The following is a 17,718-nucleotide window of genomic DNA, read 5'->3' as shown; positions in this document are numbered from 1 at the left end:
GAACAGTTAAGTATGAATCGTCTGTTTACTGAGGCAGGCTGGGGGCGCTTGCTGAAAAATCTGTATTCCTGGAAAGCGCCTTCAAGCCAGCCATACCCATTAGAAAGCAGTCAGTTGAAAACTCTTTTGAGCCACAGCTCGCCCTCCCAACTCTAGCAAGCATGCTTGTTTATTTCAACAGGGAAAAAGCTGATTATCTCTGGATGTTGACATCCAGAGGTGTGAGTTTTTGGGCCGTCAGTGCAAAACTCCTTACCTACAATGTGTCATTTATAATGCCAGCAACTTCTTACGTGAGAGATGGCCTTTAGGTCCCCCAAAAGCTAGAGCCTAGGTGTGACTACTGCCAGTCACCTCTGTCAGCAGACTGTCTTGCAGAGGAACAAAATATTAACCATAGGTGTAATCTGAAGTTCATGGGCCCCTATATAAAATTTGTCATGGGCCCCCCTACCATGTACCTTCTTATATGGCAGAGGGGTCTTTGGTTCTCCTCAGACACCAAGTCCTAGGTGCAATTTGCTGCTTATGCTCACTTGTAGCTACACCCGTTTTGAAACCCAACATGCTAGATCCTTCTTTCACGATGGTTGACATCATTGGACTGCTTCATACACATTATATAACCTGCAGATCCTGACAAAAGTAGCAGGTTCAACCAAGCATTGGGCAAACGTTACTGCTAGGGTTAATCACTGCTTTGGGTAGTTTTTAATGCCCCATAGTCCTTATTGATGATACATCATGTGTGTGCAACAACAGGATAGTCTACAGTGTAAGGGGACATGCACTTGTTCTGTATGGGCCCTACCCTGCCGGGACCAAGGTGCCTCAAGTGAATAATACGTATTGTTCTTCCAAACTGCTAAAAAATGGATAATAATAAGAAAGTGTTACGTGGATAATCGAGCTGTAAGTGATTGGAGAACCGTCCATATTTTTTACTTTCTATGCAAAATAATGACATGGGTGGGATGAATATTTCTGGTCTGTCAGTACCAAACTCCCATAGAAGATAAATAGACCCAAGGATGGTCATCCACCTTACATAGATGTTTTTCAATGGGTGGAAGAATAAACCACTGCTGGACTCCTCTGGCAGTGGTTTATCTCCTGCAAGAACATAGGATTCAACAAGTTGAAATCCAACTTACCTGATCTTTTTTTTTGCCATAAAACCTGCTATCAAGTTAGTACACCACCAAAAGTGGAAATCCATACATTAGAGCACAGTAGCTCCAGGGTGACAATCAGCGACCGCCAGTTGAACACCCACATGAGGCAGCTATGTTCACATACATTCTACCCCAGGAAACTGGCCACATCTCCCATCTCTATTACAGGACTGGACGTGTGCCAAATTATTTTGGGGAATCGTGGATACAGAAACATGACCCTCCGTTGCCCATGACAACCAACCGCAGGGTCAAGAGTGTATCCACTCATGCATCAGCTAGAGAACCACCCAAAAAAGACATGGTCCCTCCAGGAATACAACCAGCAACCGCCAGTTGAACACCTATATGAGGTTCCTATGTACACATTCGCTCCGCCCCAGGAAACGGCACTTTAAGACATCGATTGTCAGCGTTTTTCTTTGACCTCTGAGAGCACAATGTAAGATTAGTTAAACAAAGATGAGCATAACTCTACAGTAGAATTTACAGAGCAGCCTTCATGCACGTCGCTCTACAAAAACATTACTTTATGGACTGTAAAATGGGTGATAAACTCCACAACAATAATCTTGCTCTTCTGTTTCACTCAAAACAAGTCAAACTGCCTGAGATGCCTCTAGTTATGGGGGTATAGACTTCTCAGTGTGTTATGTGTTCTTAAAGGGAAATAACCACAGTAAGAGCTCTCTTGAGGAGGCAGAGTTACGGAAATGGCCGAGCGGCTGTCTCTCCGCAGCTCCCATAGCAGTGAATGTGAGCTACACAAACAGTCTAGCACAGCAAGCTACGTTGTTTGCGTAACCCAACTTACTGTTTCTGTAACTAAACTTACTGATTTTATTCCCATCTTGGCCATGGAAGGGCGAGATGGGACAACCCCTACAAGGTGACCGTACACATTAGATTAAAGTGGGCCAAATTGCTGATTTAATCTATGACTTCATGTGTATATGTTAGACATTTGGCTGACTTTGGTAGATGTGGAAGGAAGGATGGGACAAATTGAATTTCAATGTGTCCGATCATTTTGTTCTCAGAGGAGATAGGCTGCAGATGTGTCTGGCTACCGCTTTCTCCAGTTTGCCGATTTAGAACACATGAATGTATATGAGGGAGGTAGGCCAGAAAGATATTGCTGTCATGGCTAGTTTCGAAGGGCCACTAAGTCAAGAGTTTTAACCTTATCAAAATGTAGCTCATACTAAACAGAGAGCTGCTACCATTCACAGAATTGTAACTAGAGGCTCCTTGGCCAATTCCAATCTGTAAAAGGATCCCACCGACCATGTACCATTTATATTACTAGTGGCATTTTATATGGCAGAGGGTTCAAAGAATCCAGGGCATGGGTGAGCCACCTCTACACTCCCTATTACCTTACATATGCACATTGGTATTTAAGTGTTTTGGAGGGTTCTAAGACCTGGAGGTATGTGAGATTAAGTGATAGGGATGGGTTTATTTCCTGGAATCTGATTGATAACAGTCTTTTCCATGCCCCCAAACTTTATCCATTTATCACAGTTGAACAAATACTGCGTATTGATATATAATAAAATCACTGCAATTCTAACCCACATTACAAGTATACTACTATCTATTACTTATATCACTCTGCTCTTTGAAATTGCCCAGGAGGGGCAGTTAGAATTTGTGCAAACAGACACACCTTGTACATTTATAGACAGAACCTGGCAGCCCTTCAAATACCAACAGAACAGGATTGCAGGTGTAAAAAGATGCATTTGAGGTATATGAAAACATCTCAAAGGGGTTAGCCAGTTGGCGTAAAAACAAAGAAGCCGCTCTCACCTCCACCAATCCTCTGCTGCCTCCGTTCTGATCATCTCTGCTTCTTCGTACCCCTAAAGAGCAGCCGTTCCCTCTATGTCACGAGGGATGAGGAAGCAGAGACTGGAACGGAAGCAGATAGGGATCAGTTTAGGTGAATATGACACCTTTTTTTTTCATGCCACTCTGAGCCTTTAACCCCTTTAACTTTTTTTAAAAGGGTTTTCCAACATTGTAATATCTATCCTCCAGAAAACCCCTTTAAGGACTGCAGTATAAAGCTAAACTTTGACATGGCAACGTCAAGGTTTTATCTTTCTCAGGCCCACTTTAAAGATTTAGTTGAAATTGGGCAGTAGCAGTTTAGATTGGAGGATCTCGGTGAATATGTTGTTTGTGTGGAGTTCTACTGATTAGATTTCTGTGATCAGCTTGCCAGGGTACTTTTAGGCAAGTGCTCCTATGAAACCCAGGGACTGCAGAAGCTCTCTTGTTGCGCAAGGGCAGTGGGTACAAAATGCGACCCCACTACCCTAGGTCTCTGAAGCTGCACAATAGCTGTTCCATAGACTGTCAATCATTACAATCCCTTAAAGGGGTTTTCAGTTAATATTGTTTTTTTAAGCAAGTGTCCAAAGCCTTCCCCTTGAAATAGAAGATTCATACTTACCTGCTCCATGCCACTCCAGTCCTTCACGATTCCTCCATTGTCTCCATCTACATACGGCAGTGCATGGGCATGGTCACATGCACCGCTCCAGCCAATGACTGGCTTCATTGGTGATGTGCTGCTTGTGGCCACATCACCGCTGAGGCCGGTAATTTGCTGAATCTATGCGTGTCACCATGCCCATGCAGTGTCAGTGCGGGACTGTGAGTTGCTGACAGCGAAGGCAGTGTGGACACAGGAGCGGCATGGAGCAGCTAAGTGTAAATCTTCTATTTCAGTTTGCAGGCTGCAGACACTTGCATAAAAAATAATATTACTGATGATCCCCTTTAAGTCCATAACTTGTGGTCTCCAATGCACCCTAGGTGACCACCTACTACACCTCCCCTTTATGCTACCCCGGAGTAAACCTAAGTAAACAAACGCATTGCACAGTATCCATCAAGCATCTATTTTTATGGATAGCAGCATTCAATACGATTAGTGCACGTCGCATCGCTTTCGCACGTCCGGAGAGGTTGCTATGCGCTACCAGACTACCCCCGCTGTTGGACTTGTCAGAGTGACGGCAAACCAAGCCAATCAGGTTTCTGACTCTCTGTCCAATCCCAGAGCTAGGCAGGGGATTTAAAACTGCTGTTTCCTATCATCTTTGCCTGTGATTGCGTTTAGTATTCTAGGCTCTATAGTGTGCGAATTTCCTATGACATTTCTAGTGATCTGATTTCTGGCGTGTTTTTGGATTTAACATTGTGCCTGCTGTTCCTGCTTATATCGCCTGTCTTAGATTGACCTTAGATTAACCATTCATTTTCTACATTGATACATTGATCGTGCATGTATTTTCCTGGTTTTGACCCTACTTGTACCTCTTTGGTCATTCTGAATGGTCTGCTACTTGTGTACCTGCACCAGTATTCTTTTATTAGATCTACAGACGTATGCTGGGTCCCTAGCAGCCAAGTCCATCCTGCCTTGCAGCAGGCTCTGGTGAATATCTACGGGTAGCCTTAGTTTCATACTATCCGGAGTGGTTTTGGAAGGCTGGTAGCAGTTTTGGGAGTCACTGGCTGTGGTCTGGATGGTGACTCTCATACTTCCTAACAAGATTAATATTTGACCACATTCTTTTAGGGAGTTATCTGGGTTTTAAAAATGTATTTGCATATCCTTAGGATTTGCCTTCAATATTGATCAATGTAGGTCCTACTCCGGCACCTCTGCAACTCACTTGAATGGGCTATGCTGCAATACTAAGCACAGATAATTGGGCAAGTACAGTCTTGTAGTCTTGCAGACCAATGTAATCATGGAAGTGGCTGTAGAGCTCTTCCAAAAGGAATAGCCCCTTCAAACATCTGACTGGTGAGGGTTCCAAGATTGAGATCTCCAGTGATCCAATATTCATAGGCTATCCATAAATTTTTAAAACAACCCTTTTAAGTTCAGTTGGTCTAGGAAGGAAAGTTCCAGAAAAGCATTAGGACATTTTTCTTTGTTCCCTCAGAGCCAATCCTTCTTTTTCTTGGAGACCACAAGCCACAAACATAAATACATGAAATAAAGCTGTTAACTATGCAAAACCTAATACCTATATAAACTTTGAATACGTGTTTCATGGATTTCACAAACAGCTTCTAACATATAGCTGAGAGTCAGAAATAATTTCTTCTTAACCTCGACAAGTAAGAGCCATGTGCCATAACCACAGGAATCTGACATAGCGCATTGATGTAGAAAGATAGCTAAGATCCATATCCACACCTTACTGGATACATATACTAGGGTACTGTGAGGCCAACATCACATGCATGAAGCTGGATGCTGGGTTCTCATGGATGAAAGGATGAAGAATACTCTACAATTACACCAAAATGGAGACTAATCCTATGTAAACTGAAAAAAGGTATTAATTTTGCATTCCTTCCTTTCTTGAAATCAGTGGGAAAATACATCACATACTGTTGAATAGGGGAATTTGAAAAAAGACTGGAAAATTTCCTAAAATCTCTGTAAAATTACACTGGGAAAAATTCCTATTCATTGAGAATACACAAACTCTTTTATTCCTCAGATAAACTTCAGTTCTTGTGGGTACACATGCTTGAAGATTCGAAGCGCCGGTGCATAATCACCCCCAACAGTCTTAATTACAATAATGCTATCCTCTTATGTGGCATAAGGGCTATTGACTACACTTAGAGCAAAAAGTGCTACAGCAACCCTATATCTATGACCTGAAGTGCAACAGCAACATTATATCTATGGCCTGGTGTGCAACAGCAACACTATATCTATGGCCTACGGGCATAGCTCAGACAAATCTATATCTACTGTATGCTATATTTTAACAGTAAATTTCACACCAGCCTTGCCAACCATAAGATTCACTTGTGGCCTTGTCAGCACCAATCAGTAAAGTACTTCATTAAATTACCTTAAAAACTGCCAGCTGTAATAATGTGAAGTCGGGATGAGCATGAATGGTAAAGGGCAAGTGTGTTGTGGCTTAAAGACTCTAGTTTTCTAGTAGCAACAAGTTTACTAAATGCTAACAGAGATCTTCCTGTGAGAGATATGAACATTGCACAGTCCACAAATGCCTTGGTGGTGACTAATGGTGTTTGTGGTCTCTGGTGGGTTTTGGGCTACACACACACACGTTACTTGCTTTCTCCTTTCTCAGATGCAGGATCACAGAACAATTATTGGCAGTATCTCCATAAGATCTGCCATTGACATGGGTCCTCACCAAAGGAAGCTCTTGATCGTCTACCTCAGAAGCTACACGGGCACAGTCACAGCATAACAATCTGTCCCACAACAGCAGCCTTTGCGCAGGAAAGGTCTCTTTAAATAATCTCTACCATAGGTTCCATGTGGGAGACACTACACACTCGTACTTGTGTGTCCCGACATTGGATTGGGCAAATCACAGTCTCACTCCACAGCAATCAGGGCTCCTGGGTCGGGATATTCCCAGTGCCATGTTGGATGGGCCATGACTAGTTCCAGAGAAATACTATGCTCATAAAGTGATCAAACAATAATACTTTCAATAACACTGTCGCATCACATTCTAGTAAGGAGGGGTGCCATAATTATTGACCCTGCATAGCAAGAGGATCTCCCTTAATAAAAGTTAACCTGCTGCCTTGCGACCCATCAACACCACCAACCAACACCGTGCCAGCATACTCCTGTGGTCATAAGGCATGCTTGGTTGATTTTAATTACACTGCTCGTATGAGCACATTTGGGGAAAATGGCAATAAATGGCAACCAATAGCATTATGTCAACATAGCTTTTATGGCAAGCAATCTGAAAATTGTGAATATTTAAGAGGTTGTCCATTTTGGGCAATACCTTCTTGCTAAAAGGGTCCCTCAAACACACGCTGATCAAAGTTTGTTACGTTGAAGGAAATCTGTGGGGACACATTTGTTTAAGTGTTCAGATCTCCTGCACCACTACTACGGGAGAAATTAAATATTCCACAGTTTCCATTGAAATCAATGTACTGCCTGTTATCTTGGGGCTTCTAGAAGAAGAGGTGCTCACTGTGGCCACCACTCTGGTTAATAGATGCAGTTCGGGAATGAAGGATGAACTTTGTTTAATTAGGAATTCCCTGATTTTACCTAATTACTATAAAGATTTTTTGCTAAATATATCAATGTGTCAGTTTTATTGTATTAATATATTAAGACTATTAATAAGGTGAATGGCCCTTGCTGCAAGTAACAGAGCTCTTAGGCCTATTGCACATGACCGTATAGCTTTTTTAGGCCTCTTTCACACTACCGTATGGCTATTTCAGTGTTTTGCAGTCCATTTTTCACGGATCCGTTGTTCCGTTTTTTTTGTTTCCGTTGTGTTTCCGCTTCCGTTCCGTTTTTCCGTATGGCATATACAGTATACAGTAATTACATATAAAAAATTGGGCTGGGCATAACATTTTCAATAGATGGTTCCGCAAAAACGGAACGGATACAAAAGACATACGGATGCATTTCCGTATGTGTTAAGTTTTTTTGGCGGACCCATTGACTTGAATGGAGCCACGGAACGTGATTTGCGGGCAATAATAGGACATGTTCTATCTTTCAACGGAACGGAAATACGGAAACGGAATGCATACGGAGTACATTCCGTTTTTTTTGCGGACACATTGAAATGAATGGTTCCGTATACGGACCGCAAAAAACGGCCCGTAAACGGAAGAAAAAAACGGTCGTGTGCATGAGGCCTTAGCGACTTTATGCCAAGAAACAGTGAACACCTCTTAACTAAATGTAGTTCCAGCAGTTTCCATCAATTATCAATCTGCATAAATCACCTTCAGTGCCAAAAATCCGCAATAATCGAGCGTAGAATTGTAAAGTCCGCTCATGGCTGCAACGTGTCTTTCCAAATACTGACAGTATATGTATCAGGTAACAGGAACAAAATCAGCTGCATGTGCTGGGTTACAGGGACTTTTTATATAATTCTCCTGTAATCTGCTATACGTCATGGCTGGTTTGAAGGGTACAGCATTCTGAGGGCTACAGCTCAAGTCAAAACGCACATCAAAGGTAAAAATTGGCTATCACATAGGGGAAACTGTATCAACGGCTGTGCACCAGAAAAATAGCATAAAAAGGTCAAAGAATTTTAAACTTTTGATGAATTTATGTCATTTATGCCCATTCTAAAGGTTATATACTCCTTTAGGCCTCATGCACACAAACATTGTTTTGGTCCGCATCCGAGCTGCATTTTTTCACTTCAATGGGGCAGCAAAATATACGGACAGCACTCCGTGTGCTGTCCGCATCCATTGCTCCCTTCAGTGGCCCCTCAAAAAAACATGTCCTACTCTTGTACATGTCTGATTTGCGGACAAGAATAGGCATTTCTATAATGGGTGGCCCGTTCGGTTCCGCAAACTGTGGAATGCAAGCGGCTGGCCTCCACAATGTAGCTGATAGAGGTTGTTCCATTCCGCATATTTTCAGATGCTGTCATATACATGCTATACTCCAACTTCTAATGTTCTTTCCAAATTGTAACACAGTTAGTAATTGGTATGTGAACGTAGTTATGTGAAAACTAAGCTCCTTCAAGGGTAGGAACAACTTAGAAAATAAGTTATACATTGATTTCTGTTAAAAGGAACAGTCTGGGCATAGCTGATTGAAATAACACCAAAGGGAGAATCACGCTTTTCCCCCTCAGGCCCCGCATAGAGTATCAGTTAACTGGATTGTTCCTTTTAAGTCATAGTTACATACAGAAATTATATAGACATTTATTTTTAATTAATTTTGAATACAATTTAGCCAAAAAAATACATTATCAGGATTTACCAATCATATATATATTATTTTCCCGGAAACAGTGCCACTACTGTCCAAAGGCTATGTCTGGTACTGCACCATTTACACGAATAATTGGTGTCATTGGAAAAAAGGCTCTTTTTTTCTAATCCTGGCAACCCCTTTAATAGACCGTAACCGGCATGAACAGGCACCGAGACAACAATAGTAAAATGTAGAAAATGTTGCAAAGTCAGATATTTTTAAAGCTATATATGACCTTTCTGCCAGCACAGATCATTTCCCCAGGTATGTACAAGTCAATATTAAATGTGCACATATCAATTCTGAACACTTAGGGCCCTATTACACTGCGTGATTTCGGGCCAATTATTGGAAATATGAACGCTCATTCACGAGAAATGGCTTGTACTGTAAAATCGAGCAGCCGATCAGCCGATCAATGAGCAAATGCTCGTTCATCAGCTGATAGGCATCTTTCATCAGGATAAACGATGCCCGATTATCGGCAGCACATCTCCCTGTGTAATTGGATCTGCTCCGGATAATGAATACAAGAGAATGAGGAAGAAACGACTGCAGTAGCAATCCATCCTCCCACACTGTGTAATCAGGCCAGAGCACACGAGCACTGATGGATGTATCATCCATCGCCGCTTGCATTGCCCAAAGATGGGCAGTGTAATACCACCCTTAGGACTCCCTACACATGTGTGGGAAAATGAAAGCTCTTGACATAGAGCTATTGTCACATCTACCTACCGGAATACTCCAGATCCGGCATTGCGGATGCTGTCACCTTCCTGCTGGACCCCATTGACTATAATGGGGTCTGGCAGAGATTCGGCTGCTACCTGGGAAGTATAGCGAGAATCGGCCAGACAAAAACCACTGCACGCAGCGTTTTTTGTCTGGTCGATTCCCCACATTGTCTGCCTGACCTGCCAGCTGGAACGCACGGCCGCAGGTGTGAAAGTAGCCTGACGCTTACTAGTGGAAAAGGTACAAGGTGTTCTTCTCCATTTAATAAAATGCAGCTTAAATGTGAAACATCAGAAAACGCAGAGGCATAACTTAAATGGGGCCCTCAGGTATTATCATATCCATATCATTTATATTACTGGTCTGCTCTTATGGGAAAGAGGGGCCTTTGGGCTGCCTCACGTTCCAGGGACCAGGTGTGACTATAGGATCTGCGAAGGGTCACACTCCTGAACTTCTGTATTAGGGCCCTCTTCTCATTCTTCTCTGTTATTTAAAAAAAATAAAGGATTTCCCTGACAGAAGCATGGGCTCCAGTGCAAAACTTAGAATGGCTCCCATGTTCAAGAAACAGGGGGCAGAACACAGAAAGTATGTACCCTAGAGGAAACCTGCCGTGGGATTCTAGGAGAAAGAGGGTCCAGCCTTGGTTAGTGCTACAGTGTTTGCTACTGCATGACAAATATCTACACACAGGATTCCCCTCTGGAGTTGAACCAAGGGTCATAAAATGGTGAGGAGAAGGAAACAAACACAAGGCGCATTGGTGGTGGGTGGTCAAACCATCATCCTGATGGGGACCCATCTCGTTCATTGCTGCAGTTGGACTAGTTATATTTGTTTCCAGATAATTTCACACAATTGAAAAAGTTCCTCATGAGCCAAAAATATTCTATTGCCATACAGTTGAAAAATGGGATTATCAGTCCACAGTGACCGTGAAAGAGAATCAGTTAAGGGTGAATAGCAGGGCATCCCGGGCCTAGACAGTGTTTATCTCAAAGCCAAATCTGTAGCAATCCAGAGGAACCACACCTCCTCCAGTGTCACATCTCATCAAAAAGTCCCTAGTGGCAAGCAACTGGCTCTAAAGTCAACTTTAAATTGTTGTGTCTTCTGCTAGACCTTGTGTCAAAGTCTTTACAGGATCTAGTGGTACATCCTCTGGTGGGTCAGTGTGATAAATACACAAGAACATGGTTCTCATACTGATCTCCAGTGACCCTGTAAATTCTAGGTACATGAGCACCATCACTAGATGTCACTTTTACCCAATAAATACCCACCAACAAACCTAACCCACACATCAATAAATGGAAGGACATCATCTATGGAATCCAAACAGATAAACAGGTCTGTGACTTTAATGGGGTAGTTATTGTTGTGTCAGTAGTAGTCAACTAAACACACAGGCAAAATATCTTCTGAATACAGACATCAGTATGTGTTGTATTCAAGGACTGCCAAACTACCTGAGCACCTCAGGGCAGGGAAGGGATTAACATAATGAGCTTGACAATTAACCAAAGTCTAAAGACAGGTAAATACTACACAGGTAAAGCAAATGTACAACAAAGTTATAGAATGGCCTCTTTCAGACGAGCGTGTCCTGTGCAGAAAAAATGTGCCGTGTGGGAGCGTGATTCTCCGTTATGGACACTGCTTGTTTCGCAGGAGCGCATGGCATTATAATGATTTATAATACTGTGTGTCTCTGCATGACCTTGCTTAATAATGCCGTCAGTATAATTCTGTAGATATTTCTGCTTTTCCTCACATACGTTTAGGCTCTGTATATGTTATGTTCAAGCCTATCATCGGATATATACAGTACATACACTCACCTAAAGAATTATTAGGAACACCATACTAATACGGTGTTGGACCCCCTTTTGCCTTCAGAACTGCCTTAATTCGACGTGGCATTGATTCAACAAGGTGCTGATAGCATTCTTTAGAAATGTTGGCCCATATTGATAGGATAGCATCTTGCAGTTGATGGAGATTTGAGGGATGCACATCCAGGGCACAAGGCTCCCGTTCCACCACATCCCAAGATGCTCTATTGGGTTGAGATCTGGTGACTGTGGGGGCCATTTTAGTACAGTGAACTCATTGTCATGTTCAAGAAACCAATTAGAAATGATTCGAGCTTTGTGACATGGTGCATTATCCTGCTGGAAGTAGCCATCAGAGGATGGATACATGTTCTCATTCTGTTTACGCCAAATTCGGACTCTACCATTTGAATGTCTCAACAGAAATCGAGACTCATCAGACCAGGCAACATTTTTCCAGTCTTCAACAGTCCAATTTTGGTGAGCTCGTGCAAATTGTAGCCTCTTTTACCTATTTGTAGTGGAGATGAGTGGTACCCGGTGGGGTCTTCTGCTGTTGTAGCCCATCCGCCTCAAGGTTGTGCGTGTTGTGGCTTCACAAATGCTTTGCTGCATACCTCGGTTGTAACAAGTGGTTATTTCAGTCAACATTGCTCTTCTATCAGCTTGAATCAGTCGGCCCATTCTCCTCTGACCTCTAGCATCCACAAGGCATTTTTGCCCACAGGACTGCCGCATACTGGATGTTTTTCCCTTTTCACACCATTCTTTGTAAACCCTAGAAATGGTTGTGCGTGAAAATCCCAGTAACTGAGCAGATTGTGAAATACTCAGACCGGCCCGTCTGGCACCAACAACCATGCCACGCTCAAAATTGCTTAAATCACCTTTCTTTCCCATTCTGACATTCAGTTTGGAGTTCAGGAGATTGTCTTGACCAGGACCACACCCCTAAATGCATTGAAGCAACTGCCATGTGATTGGTTGACTAGATAATTGCATTAATGAGAAATAGAACAGGTGTTCCTAATAATTCTTTAGGTGAGTGTATACTTCCAGCAAAGGCCTATCATGGCATCTGTCCCCCATATTGTCCCATTTTGAAATGGAGGCCCCATGTATTGGAAAGTGCAATTCCAATAAAGATTAAAAAGACAGTATGCCGATGCACAATGGGAACATGGAGAAGGACTCTCTTTTGGTCTCTGTCTGGCGAATTGCTGCCTATGGAGCTGTTAATAAATCCACTCAGAGATTTTTCCATGATATATAATAGGCTACTTGCAGAACTTAGCCTAAGGTTGCCCAAATTAAAGGGACTCACCTCAGCTCAATGTGCCCTAATAGTTCATAGCGCCTCTCAATCAGTGGTTAATATAGATCTTTTTTAATGTCTCTGTTTAGTCCATATCAAGGGAGGAAAATGATTAGGCCACTAAGGCGACAATTCACATTCAACAGCTGTTGTCTGAACGATTGTTTATCTGACAGCTATTTCTAACAGGGGCGGACTGGGAACTTAAAGTGGCCCTGGAACAAATACTAAAAGTGGCCCTGTTTTGTGGTGGGGTCCAAGTTGATGGAAGGCAGGGCCAGCAATACCATATTGCCATGTACCCAACAGAGTCCATCACAAAATACTTAAGAGATAAAATTGTAATAGCGGCTCAACCAATTGACCAAAAATGGATTGGTGCACACCCCACGACACACCCAATGTCGTAAAGTCAAATAAAATGTTGAATAAAAAAAATGTGAGGGGCACTCGAATATTCACAACATTATTACCCAAACTTCATAAATGCTATACTATTTATGAAGTTTGGGTAATAATGTTGTGAATAAGGTTTTATATCCACGAGACATTTAGATATTGTATTATTTTAGAAATAAAAAATGTATTTTATATACCGTTACACATTGGTGAGAGTCCATTTACAACCAGATATTCGAGTGCTCCTCGCATTTTCTTTTATCACAAAATACTGCCAGCAGCACAAAATACATCTCCAAAAACTATCACTGGCCGGCCATGAGGAGGCCCCAGGTGGCCCCCTTGGCATCTGCCCACCGGGAAGTTTCCCTGCAAGGTCTATGGCCAATCCGCCCCTGATCTCTCCTACTACCTCCCATACACATCCATGAACGTAAGGAGAGGGTAGAAAGCAACTGCCAGACACTTCTGGTGGTGTCTTATCTCTTGGGATCCAGTAAAAATATTCAATTTGCCCAATCTTTCTCTCCCCCGAGCTCTCGTACTCATTGGATTCGGACGACAATACACTAATGTGAATGGGGCCCTTAAAAGCCAACGTCAGTCGTCACTGGCCTGAAATAAGAAATTTTACCAGCATCTTTATAAAACAACTTAAAGGGGTTGTCTCACTTCAGTAAAATGCATTTATCATGTAGAGAAAGTTAATACAAGGCACTTACTAATGTATTGTTATTACCCATATTGCCTCCTTTGCTGGCTTGATTCATTTTTCCATCACATTGTACACTGCTCGTTTCCATGATTACAGACCACCCTGCAATCCATCAGTGGTGGTCGTGCTTGCACACTATAGGAAAAAGCGTCAGCCTCTCTGGTGGCCGGTACCATGGGAGCACACATAGGCTAGTGCTTTATCCTATAGTGTGCAAGCACGATCACCACTGATGGATTGCAGGGTGGTCTGTAACCATGGAAACGAGCAGTGTATAATGTGATGGAAAAATGAATCCAGGCAGCATAGGAGGCAATATGGAGAATCACAGTACATTAGTAAGTGCCTAGTATTAACTTTCTCTACATGATAAATGCCACTTACTGAAGTGAGACAACCCCTTTAAAAAGTTTTCCTGCCCCGTTTTATGTCTGTAATTTGCGCCAGGGATAGTATACTCTCAGCAAGAGTCACAGGTCCCTGCTTATGTCCTATGTATAACATCATAAGATATGGTAACACCTACAATATACAGAAGCTTTATGGACGTCATAAAACTCGGAAGTGACTTCTGACATTCTTCTGCATAATACAAGAATAATGAAGCTGCAATCGGGAATTCCATTAACCATAGGAACTTGTAACGATAGCATCAATACCGTCCAAATATAGAAGCCGTGTGATTCAGCTGACGTTTGCGTTAGAATACATAGAGCTGCTCCCATGTGATGACATAAAGATGACATCGATCTAGGTGCACCAGGATCATGAGTCAGGACTGATCTTTCACTAAGGCTACATGCACACGACCGTATGTGTTTTGCGGTCCGCAAATTGCGGATCCGCAAATTGCGGATCCGCAAAAAAACCAAAATGGATGTCATCCGTATGCCATCCGTTTTCTTTGCGGATCCACTGTAACAATGCCTAAAACAGACAAGAATAGGACATGTTCTATTTTTTTTGCGGGGCTACAGAACGGACATACTGATGCGGATGCTGTCCTTTTTTCTGCGGCCCCATTGAAATGAATGGGTCAGCATCCTATCCGCAAAAAAAAAAAAAAGGAACGGACACGGAAACAAACATCGTTCGTGTGCACGTAGCCTTACAATCATAGCTACAGTCAATAAAAGGTGTCATAAACAAAGAAAATGAGATAAACAGCTGAAAATAGTCACAGAACACGAGGCAAAATGAATCTATCGGCAACAGAAAATCACATTTCTCTCAAAAACCATGAAATGTTATTTTGTGCCATTCACTGTTATCCATGAGTGAATAATCTATAAATGGAATGAGATCTATACATTTATATTAGAAAGGGCAAAAATAAAACATGCCATGTTCTCAATTATTCTCCTGCTCCTGATCTTGGAGGCCAGGGCTGTAAGGGATGATGGGGGGAATTGTTTATGTGCGTGCAGTATAGAAGAATTCATGAAGCCATATGGACCTGTCCCACCTCCATGGATGAGAGCATGCAGATAACACTACCCCGGTCTCTAGGCCCTCAAGATCAGCGTTCATTGACCTGAGTGGGTCCAGTGCTGCAGTGATGAGCTGGAGCTGAACGCTTCTGGCAGGTGGACAACCCCACAGGCAACGTACAAAATAATCATTGTTACCTGTTCCTTACAATGTCTCCCAGCTGGTGGGCAATGTCATACAGCATTCAGGAGCTCTGCTCCAGGCCGACCTGTCATCTGACTCTCTGGTCCGTCTCCAGACATCAGTAAGATATCTGTACTGCCTGCCACTTGCAGGACACGATTCTTAAGTGTTTTGAGGAAAATGTCTCAAGTGATTGATAAACATGGAAAAGTTGACTACGTTTTTCAATACAGTGAGCAGAAAGGTATACAGCCTGAATGTATGCCGAAGACACATTTCTACACGCCTAGGTGCTCTGGTGGGTGTTCTGCCACCTAAAAAAAGCCACACAACTGCTACAAAACTGCATGCACTTTTTTAATTTCTATGGTGTTTTCTTCACATATGTGAAATCCATTTTTTTCAGGCATTTTCTTTTTTTTCCCCTATAGAGAAGCTTATGGAAAAACTCCTGAAAAACACCACTGTAAAAAACACCACCACACACAAAAAATGCACTGCAACTGAAAAAATGCCACTGTATGTATTGTTTCATAATTTCCATAGACTTTCAGAAAACACAAGAAAAACTATTTTAAAAAATCTCCAAAAAATAGATATTGAGGTAGAAAGACAGATAGGCATCTTGATAGATATAAAGCAGGCAGATACATGAGAGCAAGAGAAATAGACAGCTAGAGAGAGAAAGAAAGAAAGAAAGAAAGAAAGAAAGAAAGAAAGAAAGAAAGAAAGAAAGAAAGAAAATAGACAGACACAAACAGGCAGACAAATATCAGATCAAGAGATAATAGAAGATAGATAGATAGATAGAAGACAATCAGGCAGACGGATAGATTGTAAAGGGCTGTGGAATATGTTGACGTTATATACATAAAGATTATTATTAGATAGATAATGAGATAAATAGATAGACAGATAGATATCGGATAGAAGATAGACATACAAACACACAGATAGATATGGGATAAACAGATATCAGATAGAAGATATATAGACAGACAGATAGATCTGAGATGGGAGATGGATATCATGACTGTAAATTATTTTTGCACAAATATCTAACTTTTGAGGTACTGTAACTAAATTCATGACGATAAGTACAGCAAAAAAGTAAGAGAAATAGGAAAATGCAGCAAGAGGAAGCAGATCAGGAAGCTCATCATCCGATCAATCACTGCAGATCTTATCAATGACATGTCTTCCTCAGAGACAGAGGAGCTGTGGGTGCTCAGTGCTGGGCATGCCACCAGTATAACCCTGCTGCAGGTACTGTGGGTGCTCAGTGCTGGGCATGCCACCAGTATAACCCTGCTGCAGGTACTGTGGGTGCTCAGTGCTGGGCATGCCACCAGTATAACCCTGCTGCAGGTAATATGAAGACTGGAGCCAGAGCTGAAGGTGACTGCTTACTTTAGTCCAGGAGCAGTGAGGCAAATCCAAGCCAGTTAATCCACAATCCCAGAGCGATGAATACACATTCCTTCGAAAAAGGGCCCAAGGACGGTGTGTGCGCCTTCTCCAGGTCCCCAGCTACTAGTGTGACAGGTGCAGGTCCCTCTCTAGTATTTCTCACATGAGGCACACCCACATTCCAGAACACTTGGAAACTAGGTGTAGTTTGGCAACTATTCAAACACAGCACACATATCTGGTAGAAGGAGTCCGAGGTGGCCCTTTAAGAAGCTTGAGGGTGTGCTGGAGTCACTGACTGGAAGAGAAGGCTGTGACGTCCCAGCAATCACGTATTCATTGTACATACAGATGTAGCAGAGCTGAATTAGTCTTTTATAGGTATTGTCCAATATGGGACATTTCTTCTCACAGTGAGACTTCTGGTCCTTTCAAGGGGCCTATTCTCATGTAATTATATGGTTTGTTCCCGATAATTGCCCAGTCATTGAGACTTGGGGAGAGCAGCGATTACATGCAGCAATCATCTCGGCTGTATGAGCAGGAGTGATCCTCACTGTCTTGTCTATACAGGTTCATTGTTTGTCGGCAATCGATCCCTGTCTACACAGGGCGATGTGCTGAACACAAGCAATCATTTTGGTTGTGGGGTACAAAATCCGATCACCCAATAAATAGACTCATTCATCCAGTACCTTTACATG

General features: G+C 42.4%; 1 protein-coding gene across 1 annotated transcript in view; it reads right to left on the bottom strand.

Moving 5' to 3' along the window:
* The window catches only part of EPS8L1 (EPS8 like 1), a 132,153-nt gene extending 115,019 nt beyond the window's left edge, over window positions 1–17,134 (bottom strand). The window contains exon 1 of the mRNA XM_040432560.1: window positions 17,015–17,134. The gene's annotated coding sequence lies outside the window, so the exon portion shown is untranslated. The remainder of the gene's footprint in view (window positions 1–17,014) is intronic.
* Window positions 17,135–17,718: the final 584 nt, after the last annotated feature.

This window comes from Bufo bufo, chromosome 1 (genome assembly GCF_905171765.1).
Source record: "Bufo bufo chromosome 1, aBufBuf1.1, whole genome shotgun sequence".
NCBI classification, from domain to species: Eukaryota; Metazoa; Chordata; class Amphibia; order Anura; family Bufonidae; genus Bufo; species Bufo bufo.
Note: the sequence above shows the minus strand (reverse complement) of the source record. Positions and strands in the feature narration are given on the sequence as shown.